Raw genomic sequence first — 24,927 nt, forward strand, 5'->3', positions numbered from 1 at the left:
TATAACATGTCTTTATTCTCTGTTAATAAAATCAATTTCCCCTAGGAGTTCTAGAACATCTTGCTCAATGCTCAAGAAAAATCTCAGCTGGGCTGGTGGTGCACACCTATAATCCTGGCTACTAGAAAAGCCAAGACAAGAGGACTGAAAGTTCCAGGCCCAGCCTATGCAACTTAGTGAGACCCTGTCCCAAAATAAAAATTTAAAAAGGACTAGTATATAGGCCAGGTGTGGTGCATATCTGTAAACCCAGTGGCTTGGGAGGCTGAGGCAGGAGGATTTTGAGTTCAAAGTCAGTCTCAGCAATAGCGAGGCACTAAGCAACTCAGTGAGACCCTGTCTCTAAATAAAATACAAAATAGGACTGGGGATGGAAAAAAAATAAAAGGACTAGTATGTAGCTTAGTAGACAAGCTTTGAGCACTTCCCTTCCAAGTATGAAACCGTGGGTTCAATCCCCAGTATGCTGCCACCCCATAAATATTTCTCAGACTCATCTTTTTTCCCTAGTGAAAAAATTCTTAACAGCTTTTCTTTGACTATAAAATGAAGTCTAAACTCAATTAAGGAGCACAGAGACCCCTTACTATCTTCTCTACTCTATTTTCCTATGTCCCACTTTTCCAGTCCTGCTTCATCCAACACCTGTACTTTAGCAATTTCCAGTGACTTCCTCTGCTTCAAACACTCTATGTCCTTTTATGCCTTTTCACCATCACACAAAACTTTCCTTCTGTCTGTAATGCACTTCTTGTTGCTCATCTACCTTGACCAACCTGATGTTTTTCCTCATCAATCAAGGTTCAGTTATAAATCCTTTTCTTTGTAGCAGTTTCATATTTCCCAGGACACAGTAAATGCTCATGGTTAAGTTGATCTGTCTTTCGCTGTATTTTGTTACAGTTGTTTTGTTCTATGTGTGTCTCTTTCACTGAATTGTTAGCTCTTAAGGGTAAGGACATCACCTACTTTGAGTATTTTAGGAGGAGTAGCAGGATCTCAGTAAAGTTTTGTGACTGGATAAATACATTCATAGAAAACTTGAAGTCCAAGACCAGTACTAATAAAAGCATACATACAAAGGGGATTTTATCAATAGAATTAAAGATAAAGGCTTGAATATAAAAGAATTAAAAATTTGCATGCTGAGTGTTCACTGGAATATTGAATTAATTCACACACACTATATGTATGGCAAATACATCAAAGGACTGAGAAGAAAGGTTAGAGAACAGCAGGTAAAGCCGCAGGGTCTGTCAAGGTGGGAAGGCTTCCTTTACTAACCCTGAAGTGTGACTGAAGAAGACAGCTCAAGTCCTGAACACCAGCTGAAGAAGATAACTTTAAAAAGCCAGCAGAAGTAGTCTGTTGCTCTGTTTATATTATTAACAGGATTTTTTCACAACTTGGGGCTCCAGTAAGCTTCAGTTAAACAGTTTTTGAAGTGCTTGCCTAGGCCCTTCGATTCTCTGTTGGAAGTGGCACTGGCCTTCCAGGTCGGCACACATGGCTTTGGAGACTACTGTGTCTTTATTGACTGACAAGGACTGTGTCCTCTGGAATTCATGGTGTTAGCTCCAATGTTGTTGATGTAATGAGTAGCCAAATTTGACAGTATTTTGGGGAGTTAAAAGCCATACAAGCTGAAAGTAAATCCTCCACATTCATTACTAGTCTGTGTAAGACAAGCCAGAGGGAATAAGCAGGTTCTGAGGCAGAAAAATGTAAAATTTACATACTTAAAAACTATGAAGGAGTTATAATAACTAGTAAATAGGTTCTACTTCTAGGTTTCCCTTGCTTCTTTTATTCTGGTTCTGAGGATGAGGTTCAGTGGAGCCGAGTGTATCTCCTTATTTATTTTTTGCTGATAACCAAAGACTGAGAAAAGTACTGGGCTAGAAATCAGAAACTGTAGATTCCTACACCCATTGCTTCAGCATTAGCATATAATTTGCCCTGTTTTAGAAGCCATTTAACTTTTCTGGTCCCTATTTTTTTAAGTATAAAATAAGAACTGCATTAGTTGCTCGTGGGCGAACTCTAGGATCAAGTGGGATGTAAGAATGGAAAAGTCATGGTAAATAGGCCATAGGAATACTCAGCTTGATGGAAAATGAGCAATGTTAACTGTAGTTCACATTTTGAAGAAGGAGGCTATTTTCTTCCCACTTCAAATGCTACTTTTTAAAAAACTCAACAAACAATCTTAAAAATAACTAAAGCTATAACTTCAGGTCATCAATCAAAAATAACCTAAAACAAGCATCATAGAATTGTGGTGGAATGTTTGATATTAGTCTCTAGGGATATACTTGCAAGCCTAGTTTGTTGGAAGCTCAATGTCTTGTGTGGAGAGGTCGAACACAAATTCTCCTGAGAGCTGTCGAACTACTCTCCCATGAAATGAAACAGCTGACTAGAGCTTTCCATCTGGTTAATTTGTTTTTTGGATACCAACAAAGAAAAAAAAAAAAAAAAACAGCACTTCACATGATTTCTTTTGGAGATATTACTTTCATAAGCATGCAATTATGGTAGCTATTACTGAAAACAGAGGTAAATATAGTTCCTAATAAGGCATAAATGGAGCAATATTTTATCAAAAATTGTTTTTTAAAAAATCAAACAGTAGGATTCTTTAAAAATACAGACAATATCATCCTTGATATTTTTTTCCTCACTGAAGTATAAGCAACTTTTTAAGACAAAAATATTCTTGCCCTTAAGGATGAACTGGCTATCTAGATCTCTGCCTATCCAGATCTCAACTTCCTGCTGTTGAACCCATCATTATGCTTGCCTCTATTTTGATCCCAAAGGAGCCAAGTCACTTCAGAAGATATGTCTTGAGTCTGCCCTTCTACTCCCTGAAGTCTTGCGCTGTCATTCCTGTAAAAGGAGTTTGGGAAGAGCATATTCAATCCTACTTTGTCTCAGGTTTTCACAAAACTTGTTTGAGGATTTGATTGGGTGCCTGGGTTTGGTATAGATAAGAACTGAACTCTAAGAGAAAATTTATCTAACAGTGTTTCACACAGGCTTAGCACCTGGTAGGAGTAGCATATGAATCTCCAATCAACTCTGTTTCCTGGAGATGGACCTTGAGGACACTATAGATCTAATACAAATCAGCAAGTATTCTTCTCCCCATGCCCCTGTGAATATTTGACAAGTCCTCTATAAAGTTCCTTAGAGTTATTAATTGTGACAGGAGTTTTGCTTGTTTTTGATCTTCTGCTCTGCTTAGAGATCCCTTCATCTTGTTCAACTATTCCCAGAGCCTGGACGCTAGGAACTGTTCTCAGCAGTGGGGAGAGGGCTCTGTTCATCTGGCTGTGTAGCATTGATTTAACCTAATTTCCTGTGCATGTATTGACACATGCAAGCTGATCTAGCAGAGTGTGAACTGCTACTGTGGAAACTGAGACTACTGAGGAAGCTCCAAACCTATAATCCAGGCCACATCTATAACACACATTAATCAGCTGAAAAATCTCTTAGCTTACTATTTGGTGGTTAAGATCACATGAAAGAATTGCCACGGTCTGGTGAAATGCTCATTACCAGAAAGAAAGAAAATGTCTTTGTATAATTATTTTCCACTCTTGAATCTGATCTCCTGAACTGTAGAGAAATTATGAGTTTATCAGAATAAGACCAAGATGGCTATTATTTTCCTGGATGTTTTAAAATAAACAAATTTCCTTCAACAACCAGTGATGAGAAAAAAAAAAAAAATCAATCTTATGCAATTAAATCACCTTCAATGGATGACAACTATATTCAACTTAAACAGTTGCTTGAGGGGTTTGGTTAATTACCCTTCTTCCAGGAATTTAGAGGAACTTTGCAGAGTGCTCTAGTTGACACATCTTTACAATGTATAACCTTCAAAAACTAAAAACATATACTGCTCATAATGTATAAGAAGTAACAAAAATATTTTCTATGATTTTCTTTTAAACAAATATATTTTTAAATACAATGAACAGTTTCTATTTTGTTAATGTAAGGATAGCATTGGAAATTGCCCAATAAAATGAAGAATGTACTTAATTTATACCAATTTATAATGATAGATCAGATAATATATTCTTTATCTAATAGAGCTATAAAGCAGGTTTGTAAAATCCATGATTTACCTACATGATGACTTCAGCTAAAAAAAATTAGGAAGAACTTTCAGCCATTCAACGAAAAGCAATAAATAAGATTTCACAATCACATAATTCTTTCCTGAGCTTATACCAGACTAACTATATAACATACTGGCTTTCATGTATCCTGGCAGTAGTGTGTATTAGATTCTGTTGGTTTATGATCGTCTTAAAATTCATAAAACATAAGGATGAGAGAAGAGCTCATTTCTGGGCCTTCTGAAGTAAGAAGAGCCTATTAACATGCTAACCCCTTTTTAAAATTCTAAGATATATGAGGGCATAGTCAGAAACTGTATTATTTGTAACATGTTTAATGAAAACCTTTCATGTTTCTCTTAAATATGTTTTGAATTTTACCTCTTATCATGAATCTTTTGGAGTGTGGTGTATTCCCTTACCACCAAAATGAGTGCTCGCTGAGATCTCCCTCGTTCCTGTACTCCAGCTGGAGTCACCAGTACCCAACTCTTATTGGGTAATCTCTGAAAATGTTTTGAGTAAAGCTGATAGTAATTTGTAAAGGATCCTTACTTTAGTGAAAGTGACTATGGGGCTGGGGAATATAGCTCAGTTGGTAGAGTGCTTGTCTAGCATGCACAGGGCCCTGGATTCAGTCCCCAGCACCAAAAGAAAAAAAGAAAGAAAGAAAGTGACTATGGCTCAAAGCCCCAAACCATCTTCAGTCAGTCTTGGGGTGTTCCATTGGGGGTAATGTCCTGATTTCCTCCTACCTAAAAGGTGCTGATGTAAGAGCATAGTGAGCAACCTTTCTTGATTTTTTTGTCTCCAGATACATTGTTTCTTTTCCTCCAAGAAGTCTCTGGAATGCATTGTTTCTTTTCCTCCAGGTTGGTAGGCCTAATCAAGGGATACCAGTATTTTATATATTTGCAAGTCTGCCAGCAGTTTAGCTGATGGGTCTCAGTATGGAGTATAATTTTACCCTTTCTTTACATCTGTTAAAATCTGTTTCCAAAAACAGTGGTCTTATGGGAAGTTATACTCCATTTATGTATACTATGTCAAAATATACTCTAATGGCATGTATATCTAAAAAGAACAAATTTTTTAAAAAGTGATCATTGCAGTTTAGACTCTCATGAGTCTGCAGAGGTCTGGGAGAGTAGGGCTAGGTTTTTGATAACTGGAGCCCTCTCCTTGGTCCTTTACAGACCTGGGGAGGATTCAACCCTGGCACTTCTCTGTGGCCCAGCAGCCCATCTCCAAGAACTGTCATAGGTGTATGTACCACCTGTCATATTGTTGAAGTTTCAAATCTTCCTGCAAATTCTTAACTCTCAGTTGATAGTTCTCATAATTTTGGGAGGTCATAGTAATCCTTTGTAAAATCACTCCATTATCAGCATCCCACTAGGCATTTTGACAATACATATCTTGGCAAAATCCAAATATGTGTGTGATTGTTAATTAGCTTGATTTAATATTTCACATTGTATTCATAAATCACACCATCACTTTGTATTTGATAAACATAATTATTATTCATCACTTTATAATAAAATTATAACTAGGCATCTTCAGAATAAAAAAAATACATGTATGGCAAAACCATGACATTTATAATCAACTTGCAAGGTAGACGTTGTAAATGATATTTGTAGATGATACTTTAGAGGGAATGAGATAATACATGTCAAACTATCTTAAAAATTATTAGGAGTCATACAAATACGAACATAACTGAGGAAGAAAGTGTGTAGGAAATAATGATAGAAAATGACAAAAAAATACTATATTTAATTTGTTATCCTAATAGTTATATAACTTTTAGTATTGATCAAAACCCAACTTGACTTCCCATCAACCCACATTTAATTTAAAAATACCTAGAGTTACTCTCAAGGAAACAATAAGAGAGTGATGAAGAGCTGGGGAAGGCAGCAGAATTTGTTTTTTACTGTATGGCATTTTGTACCTTTGAAATGTAGCAAATATAGGAAATATCTATTTTAAAAATGAAATCAAACCTTAATATATGTCTGTACACATGGAATCTCCAGTTCTTGATCATAGAATGTAAGAACCAGAGAGAAATCAGTTTCATGTTCTCATTGTACAGGTATGGAAACTAAGTTCCAAGGAAGGTATTTGTACAACTAGTCTTTCTTTCCTGGACAGTTAGGAAAATTGGAGCTCATCAACCAAATAAAATTTTGCAAATAAATTTAATAGAAAATCCCCACATTACTAATTCAAATGAATTATAGCAAGCTTCTTTTTTAATTATGTTTGCAATGAGTGATCTATTTAGGACCAGGTACAGATTGTCTTTAAGATCAGCCAAAATTAGATGCTGGTTTAGCGACCCATGTAAAGACAATCTTATATTTGTCACTATTTCGGTCATTTTGCTCAACTAATTTCTAAGCCCTGCTCTGTATGACCTCATTTTGTCAAATAAAAGAAAGGATCTGCTCTGCAACAAATAGTTGTACAACTAATCCAGTCATTGGAAAAAGGAGGAAGAGAAGAAGTATGAGGAAGAGGGAGGAGGGAAGCCAGGGAAGAGTTGAGGGGAGAATTGTAAGAAAACTCAGGAGAAAGGAATCCTCCATGGACGTGGAGTAAGGAATCTATATAGTCATAAAGTCTCTTAGTGCTCAGTCATCTTATTATTTTTCCTTCCTTTAAAAAACACACTTGTGATCCAAACTCATCTTCACAGAACCACTAAATTCAGGAGTTGGGAGGGCTTTTTGAAATCCCTACTTTGTTCTTTAGCTTGTTCTTCCCATCAAACAAAAATCAGAAAAACTGAGTTTAGAGGGGACATATTAATACGTTTCTTTCTTTCTTTTTTTTTCAAACCGGCTAAGTAGTTAGTAAATATGCTCCAGTCAGAATTCAGGTTTCTCAGCATCTGCTAGAAACAATTTCTGTTTGGTTTGGTTTTTCCATATAGAAATGGGCAAAAAACTTGATTGCCATGTTTTTTTTGAAAATAAACAAACAAGAAAATAAATGAATGTCCTCTTATTTGCATCTGTCACTCCATGTTTTAATTACTGTGCAGGTAATAGCTTCATATGCATAATCAGAGAGGTTCATGCATGCCCGAAGCCAAGCTGCCTGTGGCTGTACAAAAGGAAACAATTATCTTCAAAGGAGGTACAAGGTCCCTCCAACATTCAAGGAAGCTCAATTTTTATTTGTTTTTGTTTATTATAGTTATTATTGGATTACTATGGAGGTTGGAATGAAAATCTAAAACCAGATTTGGCTATATTTTCTGAATCCTCACTTTAAAAAATGAGGTAGTGTTGTGTGCATATGAGATGAATGTGTGGTGTGTGTGTGGAGAAGTGTTGAATTGGGGTTGGAAGGTGGAGGCTGATATCTAGATTTTTTCAGTTTTTATACTTAAAACAAAATAATCTACTTCCTACCTGAATGTGATTTAAAGAGATACAAGGCAGAGCTGTATCCTGTACTTTGGTAATAATATGAACCAATCATTATAACTTATTCTTTGGAGAGTTTAAAATTTGTTGGTCATAGTGATGGTGAGGAGGATTGTTCAATATTTAAAAGCCAGCTTTAAGTTTTATTTGTTCTCAGTCTCAAAGACTTAGGCAAAGTTTGTTCTTAGCACGTTTCAAATGAAAATGATTGTAGGGAAAGTACTTGCAACCCTCATTCAGCAGTTGTATGTTTAGTGCTTTGGAAACAGACCAAGTTGATAATAAGTTTTTTTTTTTTTTTTTCCCCCAGTAATTCTGTTTATAAAAAAAAGGGGAGGATCTGTTACCATTCCCATGGAAGCCAAATGTTCATATTAGTTGATAAATATTGGTTACAGTTTGGTATAATTTTAGTTTCCATTCTAAACATTGTTTAACATGTGAATTCTTAAGGCATTCCCAAGGGTCACACAAACACAGCAGGAACCTTCCTGTTTTGTTCAGGGTTGTGTCCCTGACTCCTGAAACAAAGTCTATAACAAACGTGTCAAATGAATGCAGAATAAACAAGTCAGATTTTCAGCTATAGACAGTTTTACAACTAAATAGCCACTCCACTCCTGGTTTATTACAAAAGAAGATAATCTGGAGTCTTCAAATTATTTGATTTTGAATCACACTGCTTTTGATGACCTTCATAATTTGAGCTCTTTAGCATAGCACTGAAGACCTTTCACACGCTGGCATTGTACACAGTCTTCTATCTCATATTTAAAACCAATAGTATCAAGCAGCCCTCTGAACACACATACTTTCATTCTGTAGGTTTTGTTAAATCTCCTAAGGGTCAACAGTGTTTGGCAATGAGGTTAAGACTGGGTCTCTACCTATGAAAAGCTTGCATGCTTCTCTCTCTCTCTCTCTCTCTCTCTCTCTCTCTCTCTCTCTCACACACACACACACACACACACACACATTTCTTTCACTCCATCATTCTTCCTTCAGAATAGACTTTGGGTTCTACATTCTCACTTCTTTCCTGTCAGATAAAGAATGCAGGGGAAATACTAAGTTCACACTAGACTTCTGGTGTCTGTTGTATTGCCAGCATTTGCTGAGCACTCAGTAAACATCTGAGGATGGAAGGGAGTGAGAGAAGAAAGAAGAGAGGTCATGTGGAAATGTTGGAGGAAGGTGTAGGGTGCTCTGAGAATTTCAGGAATCTTCTAAAAAACTCTAGGTAAAGCTTCTTCTGGTTTGAGAAAAAGCTATTTACCTCTTCTCAAACTCTAGGTACAACTTCTGCATTGATAAAGAATAGTCTCTAAGAGAAAGTGTGTGCCCAGGGAATTCCTAAGCAGAGGGCATTTCCCAGTTGTGGGAGCCATTGGATTTGTGGCAAAGGGGCATGAACCGCTGGCCAGTGAGAGTCACTGGAACTGTCTCAGGGACCACACCTGGAAGGCAGCTTCTAGTCCACACTTGAAAAATGGATGGGTCACATTTAAACTATTTTTACATGTCAGAGCTTTTAAAGCTGTAAATACATTAGCTTATTTTTAATTTTTTTTTCTTTTTGGTCAACTGAAGACCACACTGCAAAGAAAAAGCTATGACATATTCCATGAACTAAAAATTTCTCTTGCTTGGCATTTCAACAATTTTCATGGATGACTTACATTTAAAATAGACCAAGAATGTTTTCTTTTTGAATCAAAGATCATATGAGAGAAACTCTCACTCTCTTGGATTCTGTGCTTGCCTTTTTTAGGAATTTCTCTCTTCAAAAGTATTGAGGGTAAAATACCTCCCCTCTCCCTAGGCTCACTCATTGTATTCTACCTGAAGAGTCACTTCACTGATAACTGAGCAAAGGGACACTCTCAAGTGGAGCCCATGTTCTTTCCCTCACTCTGTTGGAAATGTCAATGTATATACCTTGCTTTGCAATTGCCTCACCTCAAGAAGAGACTAAGGTTCTCACACCCTCACTCCCACCAGGAAGATGCTCAACTATGCAATTTTTGTTTCTCTTTCCAGTTTTAACAATAATGAAACTTATAATAAATTGATGTCTATTTCTCAATTTTTCTAGAATTCTGAAAGAAGATGTACATGATTAAATGGAATTTAAAACTCTACTCATATATAACAATAATGAATATATATGGATATATATAATGAATATATAAATGGCTATATAAACTTTTATTAACCATAATATTAAATACTAAATTGAAATATGATCTTTTCTCTGATTATGCTAGTTATCATAGTTTAAAAAGCAACTTAACAAAACCAAGATGAATGAATGGATAGCATTATGTGTAAACTCTTGAATCTATCAAAAAACAAAACAAAAACCCCAAAGAAAACAATAAATATTCCAGTTATCTCGACTGGAATAACTATTAATTCATATTTTAAATTTTTTGAAAATTTTATTGGTTACCGATTTTTCTTTAGATTACAGTTTATTAGAGTTTTAGATTTTAAATATCAATTTCCCAGGTAGAAGTCTGATGATGGTAGATATTTATTTCTATTAATCAATTTTTCTCAGATCCTTTGATGTCTAAGTAAATAATATCATAATTTAAGAACTAATATGCATTTTAATAGGGATTTATGGTTTATAAAGTATTTTTCTGTATCTTTTCTAGATCAGGATTTTCTTAATTTTTATTTAAGAAATTTTTCAGCATCTATTGAAAGCCGTTTACCTCTTTTAAAAACACATGAATATGCTCCTATGCACAGAAGTTTCTCAAGCTCTGGAAGGCAGGGTTCTTGAAACCAAGCTCTAGGACAGAGGTCTTCCACTGAAGCCCAGGAGCCAAATATAAGCAATGCCTGTTTTTGAAGGGCCAGGGACCTAAACATAGCTTTTACATTTTTAAACAATAGAAAGTAATATCAAATAAACAATAATATTTTGACACATGCAATAAAATAAATTTCAAATTTTGATGTCCATAGATAAGATTCTATTGGAACACAGCCACACTCATTCATCAGAGACTGTCTATGACTACTTTGCATCTACAACAGTAGGCATGAGTAATTCTGAAGTCCAAAATATTTACTATGTTTCTTTACTGAATATTTGCTGATTTGTAATCTAAAGTTAGTTTCAAAATACATATTGTGCTTTTGACTATATATCTCTGGTGTTTGCTGAAGTGTGTGTTAAGTTTAATTAGAATTTACTAAATGACTTTTAAAATCCTACAAGTCATAAAAAATGGAGTTTGGAATAGTATTAATGGAATGGTGGAATACTTAAAACATTGCTTTAAGTTAAAGTATGAAATAGAATAATCAGTGTGATCTCAGTTACCTAAAAATTTTTAAAAAGTATAAAACAGGTTTAGAAGAAAATGTGCTCAATGTTAAGCCTCTTGATTGAGGTTATGGAGTTCTTCTGAGTTTTAATTTTCAATTCTTTCTAAATTGTGCATTCTAATATATCACTTTGATAACAAGGAAGATATCAAATAAAATTAGATTCTTCAATTAAAAAATTATTGGTCAAAGGTTAGAATCTTCAGAGATTGTATAATTATAAAAATGTTCAAGGGAAGAGATAATTAGGTTTAATATATTATGAGACAAGAAATTATTTTTAAAAATAAAATCTTAATTTAGACAGCATGACAGCTTGGTGTCAGAATTTTATTTTTCCAAATGCAAATTACACCCATGATTCTGTTGAAGAAGTGTTGATCTTTATTTGAAGAAAAATTCTTAGACAAAATTTGAGATATTCTTATTTTATACTGAGAGACATTTGGTTAAAATTTGTGATGGACAACTCCTGTCCATAGGAACCTCTTTGATGATAATTAGCACAATGTAGTTTCATGATGTGAAAAAATTGAACACCTTCACTGATTTTTCTATAGATCTATATTAGTTTGATCTAGGGATAAATAATTGAATTAATATATGAATGAAAGAATATGTATGAATTTTTGGCTGTGTCAAAAAATGATAAGTAGTTTGATACTTTGGCCAATAGGACTATTAGTACTTTAAAGAGTATTAGGAGTCTCGTTACTTAAATTATTTTATGAAGAATTTTAAGAGATTAGTAAGGAAGACAAAATCAAACTGGAAAACAAGAGCCCCAGAAGTCCATTTCTCCATTCCACTTGTGTGCTACCAGTTTTAGGGCTGTAATTGTAATATTAATAAAGTACATTAAGTATATTCTTAAATATTAAAAAGTATATTCTTAAATATTAAAAATATATTAAAATTAATATTTAAAAGTATATATTAAAAAGTATATTCTTAAATAATGTGAGGGGAGAAATTTCAAAATGACAATGAGAAATAAACTAAGGATTTGATGAGTCCTGTTCTGGCAAAATTAATAAGCAAAAAAAACCCCTCAAAACTTTGTTCAAAATCAAGTTAGACGTTCTCGTAGAGACAGAATTATGAGAAGAATTTGAGAAGAAGGAAAAATAAAAATGTCTAGTTTTCCTGTTACCCTACAATAAAGTTCTACCAGAAGTTTTATTTAATGGAGAGAACTAACTTGCCCAAGTACTCAGCACAGACCACACTTTAAAACCTTGACTCTTCTAGATACCACACTGCTGATCTCATATTACGATCCAGTCTTCCTTGTTCCTTTAATGAATTTAAAACTTCCTGTTGAGAGGACCCAGCATCTTACATGAATTAAAAATCCTTCAACGTTTGAATTCACCTTCTCCTCCCCATATATCTAAACTTTCACACAGACAAGCTAATTGCCCTGATAAAACAAGAAACCCAAATTATGCTCAGAGAACAGCCATTTTCGTGCCACGTACAGTGTTTTCAGTGTCCTTCATAACCTAATACTAGTGGAATAAATGAAGATATCCCATTTATATGTATACATATGTAAATCTATATATTTGTTAGGTTAGGTGTTTAATTTTTTTTTCCATTGGGCTCAGTCTAACACAGAGATAGCATTTGGAGAGAAAATCAACCTATTCTAAACATTACTTCCTTTTAAAAAACCAAACAGATCTTAAAGCTTTTTGTTCCAGTCTCTATTTCCCATTTTAGAGGACTTTAAAAATGTGTTTAGAATGCATTCATTCTTTATTGACCACCCATGCCTTGCAAAGGAGTATGTAGGATGCTGGAAATTTGATGGTAATTGTCACAGTCCCATGCTCTTATAGGATACACAAAGAAATTAGATTATAATGTGTCCAACAGGGGCATACTGGTATTATGAGAATACACAAGAACATAACTGGATGGGAAGTGGTTGTTCAATACTACAAGGGACTTCAGCACCTAAGCTGAGACCTGAAAGGTGAGAGTAAGTTAAGGTGAGTTAGGTCACACTCAGTGATTTGCAGAATAATACCTAGGAAAGCCTGAGAGAAAAGAAGCATTTGCCCTGTTCTTCATTTGCTAAAGATCATTCAGTGTGGCTGAAAAGTTTTTTTTTTTTTATATGTGTGTGTGTGCGCGCACGTGCACAAGTGCATGCATGTATCAGTCAAGTAGTAACAGTTAAAAAAAATGTAAAGGCTAAATTATGCAGTCTTGACTTGTAATAATAGTAACTAGCACTAAAATAGCACTTGGTGCCAGGCACTACTGTAAATAATTTTAATATCAATATATTCATTTGTCACATCAAACTTAAGAGGTACACCACTGTGATCTCCATTTTATAGACAAAGAAAACCAGGAACACAGAGGCTAAATGACTTCTCTAAGTTCTCTGAAGTTATAGGTGGCAAAACTGTCATTTGAACTTCAGCCAGTCTAGCACAAAATAGCATATCCTAAATCCTTGCTTCTCAATGTAATCCATGAACCCATAGTATCAACACCACCTAGGATCTTATTAGAAACTCAAGAGCTCAGACACATACCCAGATCTACAAAACCAGAATTTGCATTTTTAACAAAAAATCAGGAAGTGATTCTGAGCACCTTAAATTTTGATGAGATTTGGGGTAAGCCACTGTATTGCTTCTCTGAGAATGAATTCCCTGAGAAGGAATTTGGGTGCTATATATATTTATTATGGAGGGTACAGTGGAAGAGAACGATTCTAGAGGCAGAAGACCGGTTAAAAGACTTTTGTTAACCAAGTGAAAGAAGATGGCAGGGTGAAATAGGGTGCTGGTAGAGATGAAGGAAGTAGGTGAATTTCAGAGGTAACAATGACAGAACTTGGATTTATATTTGGCATGTGAATTAAAAAAGGAAGAAGTTAATTCATCCACAGTTTTAGTGATTGATTGGATGCTGTGTCATTTATTGTATGAGGGCATAAATGAGGGGAGAAGAGAGGGGAGTGAAAGAAATGACTAGTTTACCTTTAGATTATGATGAGTATTCAGAGTATTGTGAGACAGTCATGCAGAGCTGTTTAGCCAGGATCAAAGGGACAGGGGAGGGAAATCATAAATAACATGGGCATTTTGGAAAGCATTCCAGGGCGAAGTCTATGTGCAAATTTTTTACTGGTTTGCCCTTAATGTCCCTCCCCACCATTGTGTTCATTCCCCTCTCTGCCCTGGGAGAAAAGTTCATTGATTCTATCAGATTCTTAAGGGGATCTATGATACCAACTTGGTCTGATGTAGATAGATAAATGCTCAAGTCGGTCATTTGGAGAGGACTGGAGGTGTTTTGATAGGAAAGAAGGAGTCCTCTCCCTTTTCTCCCCCTCCTTCTCTTCAAAATCTCATATAAAATACTAAAAGGTAAGAAAAATGACAACCAGAGAGGAAAAAAGGTAATTATAAGAATAGGGAAATACAAACTTGTTTGACTGACATCTGATTTAAAACTTCCCTGTGAGTCCTAGGATTTGGTTTTTATTTCAAAAGTGATCACAATTCCTAGACTGAAAACAAACATACAAACCAAAAAAACAAAAAAACAAACAAACAAAAAAATCAGAACTTCTCTAAAATCTACATAGACACTTATTTTCAATGTTATAAGAAAAATTTCTAGGCTTGCCTAAGAAACCCAAATTAATCCAGTTTTACTCAAAATGTTGTTGGCAAGTATAATAAACACAAGAGGTAAGCTTGTCAGTGAGGTGCTGTTACATTAAAACACAAATCTGCCACTCTTGTTTAGGTAGAACAGTCCCAGAATTGGCATAAAGGCAAGGCAGAACACATGTAGAAAACAGGCATCAAAGTTTTCCTTTCCCTTCAAGCAATTTTGGATCATGGCTTCAGGCATATATCATAACACATATGTTAAGAAATCTCTTCTATGATACTTGTTTACAATATTTGTGTTATATTTTAATCCACATACTTTGCCAGTAAAAGTAATTTACACATGACAGCATTGCGGATGCGAAATGATAGCCAACAGGATTGTGAGGATTTTCTTACATTTTATGTAGAAGAATTACACATTTTATTAATGATTCCTTTCAGTTTTCACAGTTCTGAAATCCAAACTGACAACCGAGAAGCTGCATTTGGTTTTCAAATGGATGACAGACACCGAAGAAAGCATATCCGAAATAACGAGAGAGGAAGCTTAGAAACAAATGGGATGCATGTGTTCTGCCTAAATAATGCTATCTCAGTTTTAAATAGAAGCATTTTACATTAATGGGGTGCATTACATATCTGCATGGTGTGGCACAGATATTTTCATTAAATTTTAGGAGCCTGAGATTATGAATTGTTATATGCCTGTTTCTGGAAACGAGGCAGATTTTTCTTGAAAATAGCAAGAATCTCATTAACTCCTTTTAGTTAAAAGTCCATAAGCGACTTTAAAATATACTCTGGAAATATAAATTCAGTAACAAAATATCCTCAGTGATAATGCTATTTATTAAAAAAAAAAAAAAAAACTAAGCCAAATAAAACCCAGAATTTCCTCTCTCCCCTTTTTTTGCACAGTGAAACTATGCCCATGTATGAAGGCAATACAAAAACTCAGAAGTCACCTCCAGAGTTATCTGCCCCTCTGCTGCCTCCATACTTACACCATCAAAATGAGAAGTCTGGACAGCTCAGTTATATTCAATTCAGTAACTGTTGGTTCAAACGGTTACGAAACTACAAGTATATACTTACTAGATGAATAAAAGTTTTCTCTTAAGCAGTCACTGGAAAGTTTATAAAAATCTCTCATCCTTCAAAGAATTCAAGAAGTCAAAACACAGCAAAAACCAAACACAAAGGAAACAGTAGGGGGTGAAAACTCACTTTTTCTTAAAGCAGCTTCTTCGTGTGACTTAAAAGAGCATGAAAGGAGAATATATAATGATTTCTTTTCCCTTCGAATGCATACATCAACTCCAAAAGGAACAGAGGGGCCACCAGCACTGAAGATCCCTCCCAACTGCAGCTTTTTTAAGTTTGTGGGAAAAATAGGATCCCTGTGTTTCCTCCAGTCTTTGTGAGATGCACAAAGCTGACTCCTACTGGACTGAAAAATTACTCCTTGTCAATTTGTACTTAAAATTACAAAGTAACCAATTCTCTGCAGGATATCCTTAAAGGGAAATTCTTCCAGGATTAGTATTTGAAATATCTGGATGGGCTCCAAAAAGTTTAAAATATACAACATTCATATGAACACTTACACACTTGAGAAATGTCCAAGGACTATGCTAAATTGAGGGCCTATAAAAATCCTCTGACAAGATGATGTATTTTCTGTTTCTTGATTAATCTGTGTTATCATTTCAAATTAGGTGCCCTCAAAAGCTCATGTGTAAGACAACGCAGGCAAGTTTAGAGATGAAATGATTGGGTTATAAGAGACTTAACCTAAACAGTGCATTAAACCCCTGATAGGGATTAACTTGAGTGGTAATGGTGGACAGGTAGGGCATGGCTGGAGGAGGTTGGTCCCTGGGGTGTGCCTTTGGTTTATATTTTGTTTTTGTTAAGCACCCTTCCACCATGATGTTCTGCCTCCTCTCAGACCCAGAGGAATGGAGTTGGTCATCTATGAATTGAGACCCTGAAACTGTGAGCCCCAAAATAAACTTTTCCTTCTCTAATTGTTCTTGCCAGGTCTTTTGGTCACAGCAATGAAAAAGCTGACTAAAAATCTATTTGGGTTTTGGTTTTTGGTGACTGTCAGAACCTTCCTTTTAGGTTAGAAATGGTTGAATCTTTTCTGTTGAACTATCTGGAAGACATAATATGTCTATGTTCTCACCTGTGGAATTCTTGGTAGCTGAGAGATTGGTCCTGGCTTGTGGCCTCTATCACTTCTTTCTTGGGAAATTTGGGAACTTTGAACCTTGACTTTGATTTGAATGCGAGGTAGTTGCCTGCTTTCTGCATCTGCAGCATGTACTTTTGCCTACCTGCTTATGAGTTGGCAACTATTGTTATGTCATATCCATGTCTGTGTGACTTCATTTAAAGACAAACTCATCTGGTCTTTTGAAATCTTCAATTCAAAACATAAAAAGTAGCTGGAGATGTCAAGAGCTTGATCTGAAGAAAGGTTTGAGAAGTAATTCACATCAGGAAGAAGGTGGGATGACTGAGGAAATACTCCGCCTTAATGACATTTATTCCCAGATGATACTTAAAGTATGTTCTAAGTACTAAAGCATGTTAACATTTCCTGAGGTCAACTCAGCTGGATACACTAAAACATTTAGGGAAATGCAGGGCCAATTAGAACTATGCTTTGTTATTTACTTGACTTTGATGATTAAGACATTATGAAAATGAAAACATGATTAGCAATAAATTCCAATTGAGTAAAAGGACCCAAGTACATTTCATCAGTAACTGATCTTAATCCAATGATGCCACTGCTAAACAGGCATTATTTTTCTCCTCTTGTAGGCAAGGAAGCAGAGTCTTAGAGATGTAAAAGTTCGTCTGTCCCCACTAGTTATGGGTCACTGTCCTGGTTTATACACATGCTTCCTCAGAGGGATATCTACACTCACTGATTCAACTTTTTAATCTCCTCTGTTTTTTTCTTTTTTTTTTTTTTTTTTGATATGGGAAAATATTTATTTTGGTTCATAGTTTCAAAGTTTTCAGTACTTGGTTGTTTGACTTTGTTACTTTGGGGCTGGGATGTCCTCTGTTTTTCTTGAATTACTGAAATTTGTCTTTCACTTGCACCACTTCACCAAAAGCCTTCATTAAGATCCTAGACAATTAATAACCAGCACAGTCTTTAATCATATAAATAATTTCTCATCTCTGGTCATATCTTCTTTTTTTTTTTTTTAAATTCTCTTCCCTTAGTCTCACTAAGTTACATGCTTCTGGTTTATATTCCCTCCCTTTCCTCCCCTCATTTCCCTAGAGCTTCCTCTGTTCAGTGTGCTTCTCTGCACTCTTGGTGGTGTTCCATATCAAATAGGCACAAGTGTATTATCATATTCTTCTTCATATTACCCAACCTCTGTTGGTTACACTTTATTAAATGGCATCTCTCAAATTTGCCCTTATTCCTGTCTGCACATTTCTTACATAGATTATTGTATTAATCCTAAAACAATTTACATCTGCCTCACTCTATTCTCCTATTTTTTCTCTACATCTAATGATGTAGAATATTTATTTAAAAAATTTCAATTTATTGAATTATAAAAATGCTTCCTGCAGAAAATCAAACAAGAATTGAAAAAATATGTAAGGAAAGTTTAAAATGGCTTGCTCTTAAGAGAAAAACATAGCCAAAATATTTGCATGTCTCTGAAAAATTTTATGTATGTGTATTTACGTTAACTATACAAAGAATTGTTTTTGTGTTTGTGTAAAGGTTTATATATATATGTATAGTTTTATAGTTATACATTTATGAGATATTTAATTAAAAAACCACCACATTGTGTGTAATTATGGGGGACAAGAAATATCTTTCCCCTTGCTAGGTTAATGGCTGAGGCCCCTGTAACAAAAGGTGAATTAAAAAGAAAGAAGTATAAAAATTTATTTAAATTTTACATGATAGAGTAGCTTTCAGTAATGAAGACTTGAAGAGTTTTTGTATTTTAGGTCTAATGAAGAGTGGGTTCTTGTGAAGTATGCTTGAACAAAGGGGAGGTATGAGCTAATGGTAATAAAACCATATGTTTTCTGAGGAAAACATAGCAATTAAGGCCTGTTTGTCCAGATTCTTCTCCATGTCCTTGTCTTTAGAGATAAGGATGTACCTTTTCTCAAGGTACAGAGAGGGTATCTCTTGAATGAAGATCTTATGACCTGCTTCAGGGGAGAAGGATGGAAGAAGGTGGTAGACCCTCCTGCTTCTGCAGTTTTCTTAGATGTCAAGATGCCATATTTTGGGGGAGTGAATCCTATCATTTTTCACTTAATATGATTTTCCAAATCAATAGAATGTTATATTTTAAAGTGATGTGAATAATAGTTGCAATATAATGAAATATATAATAGAATAGTGCTCCTTTTCTCCCCTCTAGTTGTTTTCTTCAATACCAAAATTTACAGATTTAGGCAGGAAAAAGGGAGGAAGAAAAATATAGCATATTCGCTTTTGGCTTATTTACATTTATTAGGTACTACGTAAACAACCATATTTTGTACACTAGCCTTATGCCATGCCTTCAAGCACTTATCCAATATTACTTATATAATAGAGTTAGATCGAGGGCTACAAACCCAGTAGAAAAACAGTTTGATGAAGTGCTTTTACTTCTTTATATAGAATAACAAGAAACATAAAAGACAAACTTTGGGACTTTTGTTTCAGCCTGACTAGTTGAATGAAGGATTTTCCTTTGATTGTTAGCATGTGAATAAACAAAAATATTTCAGTCAAGAAGACAGTTTCCTTTTTATGGGAGACAGTGTATGTATTCTTCTTCTAACAGAGAATGAGAAAAAGGCTTGTACATATTTGGTCCACGTTTTCTCAGTAAAGAAAAACATTGATTTTATAAATAATGTGTGCATTTTAAAAGATTAATTTATCAAATTGCCTTCCAGAATGGAAGATCACTTCAATCTAATCACCTTACTTCATTGGCTAATATACTCTTTTAAAAGGTATGCATATGTTCAGGATAATGCTTAAAACCTTTTAGCTTAGTACATAGGGCATTTAATGATTCCCCTTTGGTCTCTCTTCATCTTACACTACACTTCCCCAGATTACCTTTCATATCTCCACCTTTAGGGTTCCCCAAATGTTTCATTATTCATGTTAATTCATGTTATTACTTCTGCACCTCATTTTCCAGAAGTACCTTCTTTCCCCTTCTTCCATTCGTTTGAAGTTAATCCTACTTTTTTCTTTCAGGACTCAGTTGTGGGGATCATATCCACATCTTTTCTTTGAAAAAGTTTTAATTTCATTTCTTTTCTCATAGCATCCTCTTTTCACTTCTGTCAAAACACTGGAACAGTTGATTCTTGCCATCAACTTGAAAGTAAGGTATATTTTAAAAATTTACATTTGTATTTCTAGTATTTAACATCACACAAGATTTCTAAATTTGGGAAGTTACTGAGCTGAGGTTTTAAATTCACCAAGTCCTCTCTTCTATTCCACCATCAACATAACCCTGTCGATCCTGCTCCTCAAAACAAACACCACGTTCTTATTACACTGAAAAGACACAGAGATGCAATTAGGGGCAAGTGTGGTAAAACAAACATAACACTAGAAATGTACAGAAATTTAATACTTGTTGCAATTGTTCCTTTTTATGGTGTAAGTGGAATAATTTTTTTTCCCCTTAAAGTCTCAAGTCAGGGTTTCTTTTTTAGGATGGAATATGTCTCTTCTAGCTTCTATTTATTATCTCATTTGCTTAGTGTGGCCCTCAAGGCAGAGCAACTTGTTATTGTAGGTCATATTAATAGCCACTTTAATAGTATTCCCAGATTTTAAAGAAAACATATATCTGAGAGAAAGTTTATGTATGTTTTTATTTCACATCCCATCTCTACTGGAGAAATGTTACAAATGTTACTGATTTTAGTGAAAGAAAGCAAAACTTCACCCTTCCACATTCACCCAACTCACTTAAGTTAGTTCTTTTTTTTTTTTATTGTATACAAATGGGATACATGTTGTTTCTCTATTTGTACATAGAGTCAAGGCATACCATTTGTGTAATCATACATTTACATAGGGCAATGATGTTTATTTTTTTTCCTTCCCCCCCACCCCTCCCACCCCTCTTTTCCCTCTATACAGTCCTTCTTTCCTTCATTCTTACCGCTCTCCTTATCCCTAATCCTACACCTAACCCTAAACCTAATGCTAACCCCTCCCACCGCCCATTATATGTCCTCATCCGCTGATCAGCGAGATCATTCGTCCTTTAGTTTTTTGAGATTGGCTTATCTCACTTAGCATGATATTCTCCAATTTCATCCATTTGCCTACAAATGCCATAATTTTATCATTCTTCATTGCGGAGTAATATTCCATTGTATATATATGCCACAGTTTCTTTATCCATTCATCAACTGAAGGGCATCTAGGTTGGTTCCACAATCTGGCTATGGTGAATTGAGCAGCAATGAACACTGATGTGGCTGTATCTCTGTAGTATGTTGATTTTAAGTCCTTTGGGTATAGGCCAAGGAGTGGGATAGCTGGGTCAAATGGTGTTTCCATTCCAAGCTTTCTGAGGAATCTCCACACTGCTTTCCAGAGTGGCTGCACTAATTTGCAACCCCACCAGCAATGTATGAGTGTTCCTTTTTCACCACATCCTCGCCAACACCTATTGTTGCTTGTATTCTTGATAATCACCATTCTAATTGGGGTGAGATGAAATCTTAGGGTAGTTTTGATTTGCATTTCCCTTATTACTAGGGATGTTGAACATTTTTTCATATATCTGTTGATTACTTGTACATCTTCTTCTGTGAAGTATCTGTTCATTTCCTTAACCCATTTGTTGATTGGATTATTTGTATTCTTCGTGTAGAGTTTTTTGAGTTCTTTATAGATTCTGGAAATTAGCGCTCTATCTGAGGTATGGTTGGCAAAGATATTCTCCCACTCTGTAGGCTCTCTCTTCACATTGCTGATAGTTTCCTTTGCTGAGAGAAAGCTTTTTAGTTTGAATCTATCCCAGTTGTTGATTCTTGCTTTTATTTCTTGTGCTATGGGAGTCCTGTTAAGGAAGTCTGATCCTAAGCCAACAAGTTGAAGATTTGGACCTACTTTTTCTTCTATAAGATGCAGGGTCTCTGGTCTGATTCCGAGGTCCTTGATCCATTTTGAGTTGAGTTTTGTGTAGGGTGAGAGACAGGGGTTTAATTTCATTCTATTGCATATGGTTTTCCAGTTTTCCCAGCACCATTTGTTGAAGAGGCTATCTTTTCTCCATTGCATATTTTTGGAACCTTTGTCTAGTATGAGAAAATTGTATTTATTTGGGTTTGTGTCCATGTCCTCTATTCTGTACCATTGATCTACATGTCTATTTTGGTACCAATACCATGCCGTTTTTGTTACTATTGCTTTGTAGTAGAGTTGAAGATCTGGTATTGCAATACCCCCTGCTTCGCTCTTGCTACTGAGGATTGCTTTAGCTATTCTAGGTTTTTTATTCTTCCAGATGAATTTCATAATTGCTTGCTCTATTTCTGCAAGGAACATCATTGGGATTTTAATTGGAATTGCATTGAATCTGTATAGCACTTTAGGTAGTATAGCCATTTTGACAATATTAATTCTTCCTATCCAAGAACATGGGAGATCTTTCCATCTTCTAAGGTTTTCTTTAATTTCTTTCTTTTTTTTTTTTTGCGGTGCTGGGGATCGAACCCAGGGCCTTGTGCACGCAAGGCAAGCACTCTACCACCTGAGCTATCTCCCCAGCCCAATTTCTTTCTTTAGTGTTCTGTAGTTCTCACTGTAGAGGTCTTTCACCTCTTTTGTGAGATTGATTCCCAAGTATTTTATTTTTTTCAATGCTATTGTGAATGGGGTAGTTTTCCTAATTTCTCTTTCTGAAGATTCATCACTTATGTATAAAAATGCATTGGATTTATGAGCATTGATCTTGTAACCTGCTACTTTACTGAATTCACTTATGAGTTCTAAAAGTTTTCTGGTGGAATTTCCAGGTTCCTCTAAATATATAATCATGTCATCAGCGAACAGGGATAGTTTGAGTTCTTCTTTTCCTATTCATATCCCTTTAATTTCTTTGGTTTGTCTGATTGCTCTGGCTAGAGTCTCAAGGACGATGTTGAATAGAAGTGGTGAAAGAGGGCATCCCTGCCTTGTTCCAGTTTTTAGGGGAAACGCTTTCAGTTTTTCACCATTTAGAATGATATTAGCCATGGGCTTAGCGTCGATTGCCTTTATAATGTTAAGGAATGTTCCCACTACCCCAATTTTTTCTAGTGTTTTGAGCATGAAGGGATGCTATATTTTATCGAATGCTTTTTCTGCATCTATTGAAATAATCAATACATTGCTGGTGGGGTTGCAAATTAGTGCAACCACTCTGGAAAGCAGTGTGGAGATTCCTCAGAAAGCTTGGAATGGAAACACCATTTGACCCAGCTATCCCACTCCTTGGCCTATACCCAAAGGACTTAAAATCAGCATACTACAGAGATACAGCCACATCAATGTTCATTGCTGCTCAATTCACCATAGCCAGATTGTGGAACCAACCTAGATGCCCTTCAGTTGATGAATGGATAAAGAAACTGTGGCATATATATACAATGGAATATTACTCCGCAATGAAGAATAAGATTATGGAATAGTTTGAGGAGTATTGGAATGAACTCTTCTTTAAAGGTTTTGTAGAACTCGGCTGAGAACCCATCTGGTCCTGGACTTTTCTTTGTTGGTAGGCTTTTGATGACCTCTTCTAGTTCATTGCTTGAAATTGGTTTATTTAAGTTGTGTATGTCCTCCTCATTCAATTTAGGTAATTCATTTGTCTCTAGAAATTTGTTGATGTCTTCGAGGTTTTCTGTTTTGTTGGAGTATAGATTTTCAAAATAGCTTCTACTTATGTTTTGTATTTCACTCGTGTCTGTTGTGATGTTTCCTTGTTCATTCCGAATTTTAGTAATTTGAGTTTTCTCCCTCTTTCTCTTTGTTAGTGTGGCTAAGGGTTTATCAATTTTATTTATTTTTTCAAAGAACCAACTATTTATTTTGTTAATTTTTCCAATTGTTTCTTTTGTTTCGATTTCATTGATTTCGGCTCTGATTTTAACTATTTCCTGTCTTCTACTACTTTTGGTATTGGTCTGCTCTTCTTTTTCTAGCGCTTTGAGCTGTAGTGTTAAGTCATTTATTTGTTGATTTCTACTTCTTTTTTTGAATGCACCCCATGAAATAAATCTTCCTCTAAGTACTGCTTTCATAGTGTCCCAGAGATTTTGATATGATGTGTCTTTGTTCTCGTTTACTTCTAAGAATTTTTTTATTTCTCTCCTGATGTCTTCTGTTATCCATTCATCATATAATAGTGTATTATTTAATCTCCAGGTATTGGAGAAGTTTCTGTTTTTTATTCTGTCATTTATTTCTAATTTCAATCCATTATGATCTGATAGAGTACAAGGTAGTATATCTTCTTGTATTTGCTGCCAGTAGCTTTGTGGCATAAAATATGGTCTATTTTAGAGAAGGATCCATGTGCTGCTGAGAAGAAAGTGTATTCGTTCTTTGTTGGATGGTATATTCTATATATGTCTGTTAAGTCTAAATTGTTGATTGTGTTGTTGAGATCTATAGTTTCTTTATTCAATTTTTGTTTGGACGATCTATCCAGTGGTGAGAGAGGTGTGTTAAAATCGCCTAGTATTATTGTGTTGTGGTCTATTTGATTTCTGGAATTGAGAAGGATTTGTTTGACGTACATGGATGAGCCAATGTTCGGGGCATAGATATTTATGATTGTTATATCTTGCTGATTTATGCTTCCCTTAAGCAGCATGTAATGTCCTTCTTTATCCCTTCTGACTAGTTTTGAAGTCCACATTATCTGAAATGAGGATGGATACTCCAACTTTTTTGCTGGTATGTTTTTTCCCATCCTTTCACCTTTAGTCTATGGGTGTCTCTTTGTATGAGATGAGTCTCTTGCAGGCAGCATATTGTTGGATTTTTCTTTTTAATCCAATCTACCAGTCTGTGTCTTTTGATTGATGAATTCAGGCCATTAACATTCAGGGTTATTATTAAGATATGATTTGTATTCCCAGTCAATTGACTCATATTTGTTTTTGACATGATTTGGTTTCTCCTTTATTTGGCTATTCCTTTAGGCTAGCGCCTCCTGTTGCTGATTTGCATCATTGTTTTTCATTTCTTCTTCATGGAATATTTTGCTGAGAATGTTCTGTAATGCTGGCTTTCTTTTTGTAAATTCCTTTAGCTTTTGT

The 24,927-nt window shown here is 35.2% G+C and overlaps 1 protein-coding gene across 1 annotated transcript in view; it reads right to left on the bottom strand.

Moving 5' to 3' along the window:
• Window positions 1–15,976, bottom strand: part of Fhl5 (four and a half LIM domains 5) — a 44,081-nt gene extending 28,105 nt beyond the window's left edge. The window contains exon 1 of the mRNA XM_047559733.1: window positions 15,805–15,976. The gene's annotated coding sequence lies outside the window, so the exon portion shown is untranslated. The remainder of the gene's footprint in view (window positions 1–15,804) is intronic.
• Between the last annotated feature and the right edge of the window lie 8,951 nt (window positions 15,977–24,927).

Source organism: Sciurus carolinensis, chromosome 7, assembly GCF_902686445.1.
Source record: "Sciurus carolinensis chromosome 7, mSciCar1.2, whole genome shotgun sequence".
Taxonomy (NCBI): Eukaryota; Metazoa; Chordata; class Mammalia; order Rodentia; family Sciuridae; genus Sciurus; species Sciurus carolinensis.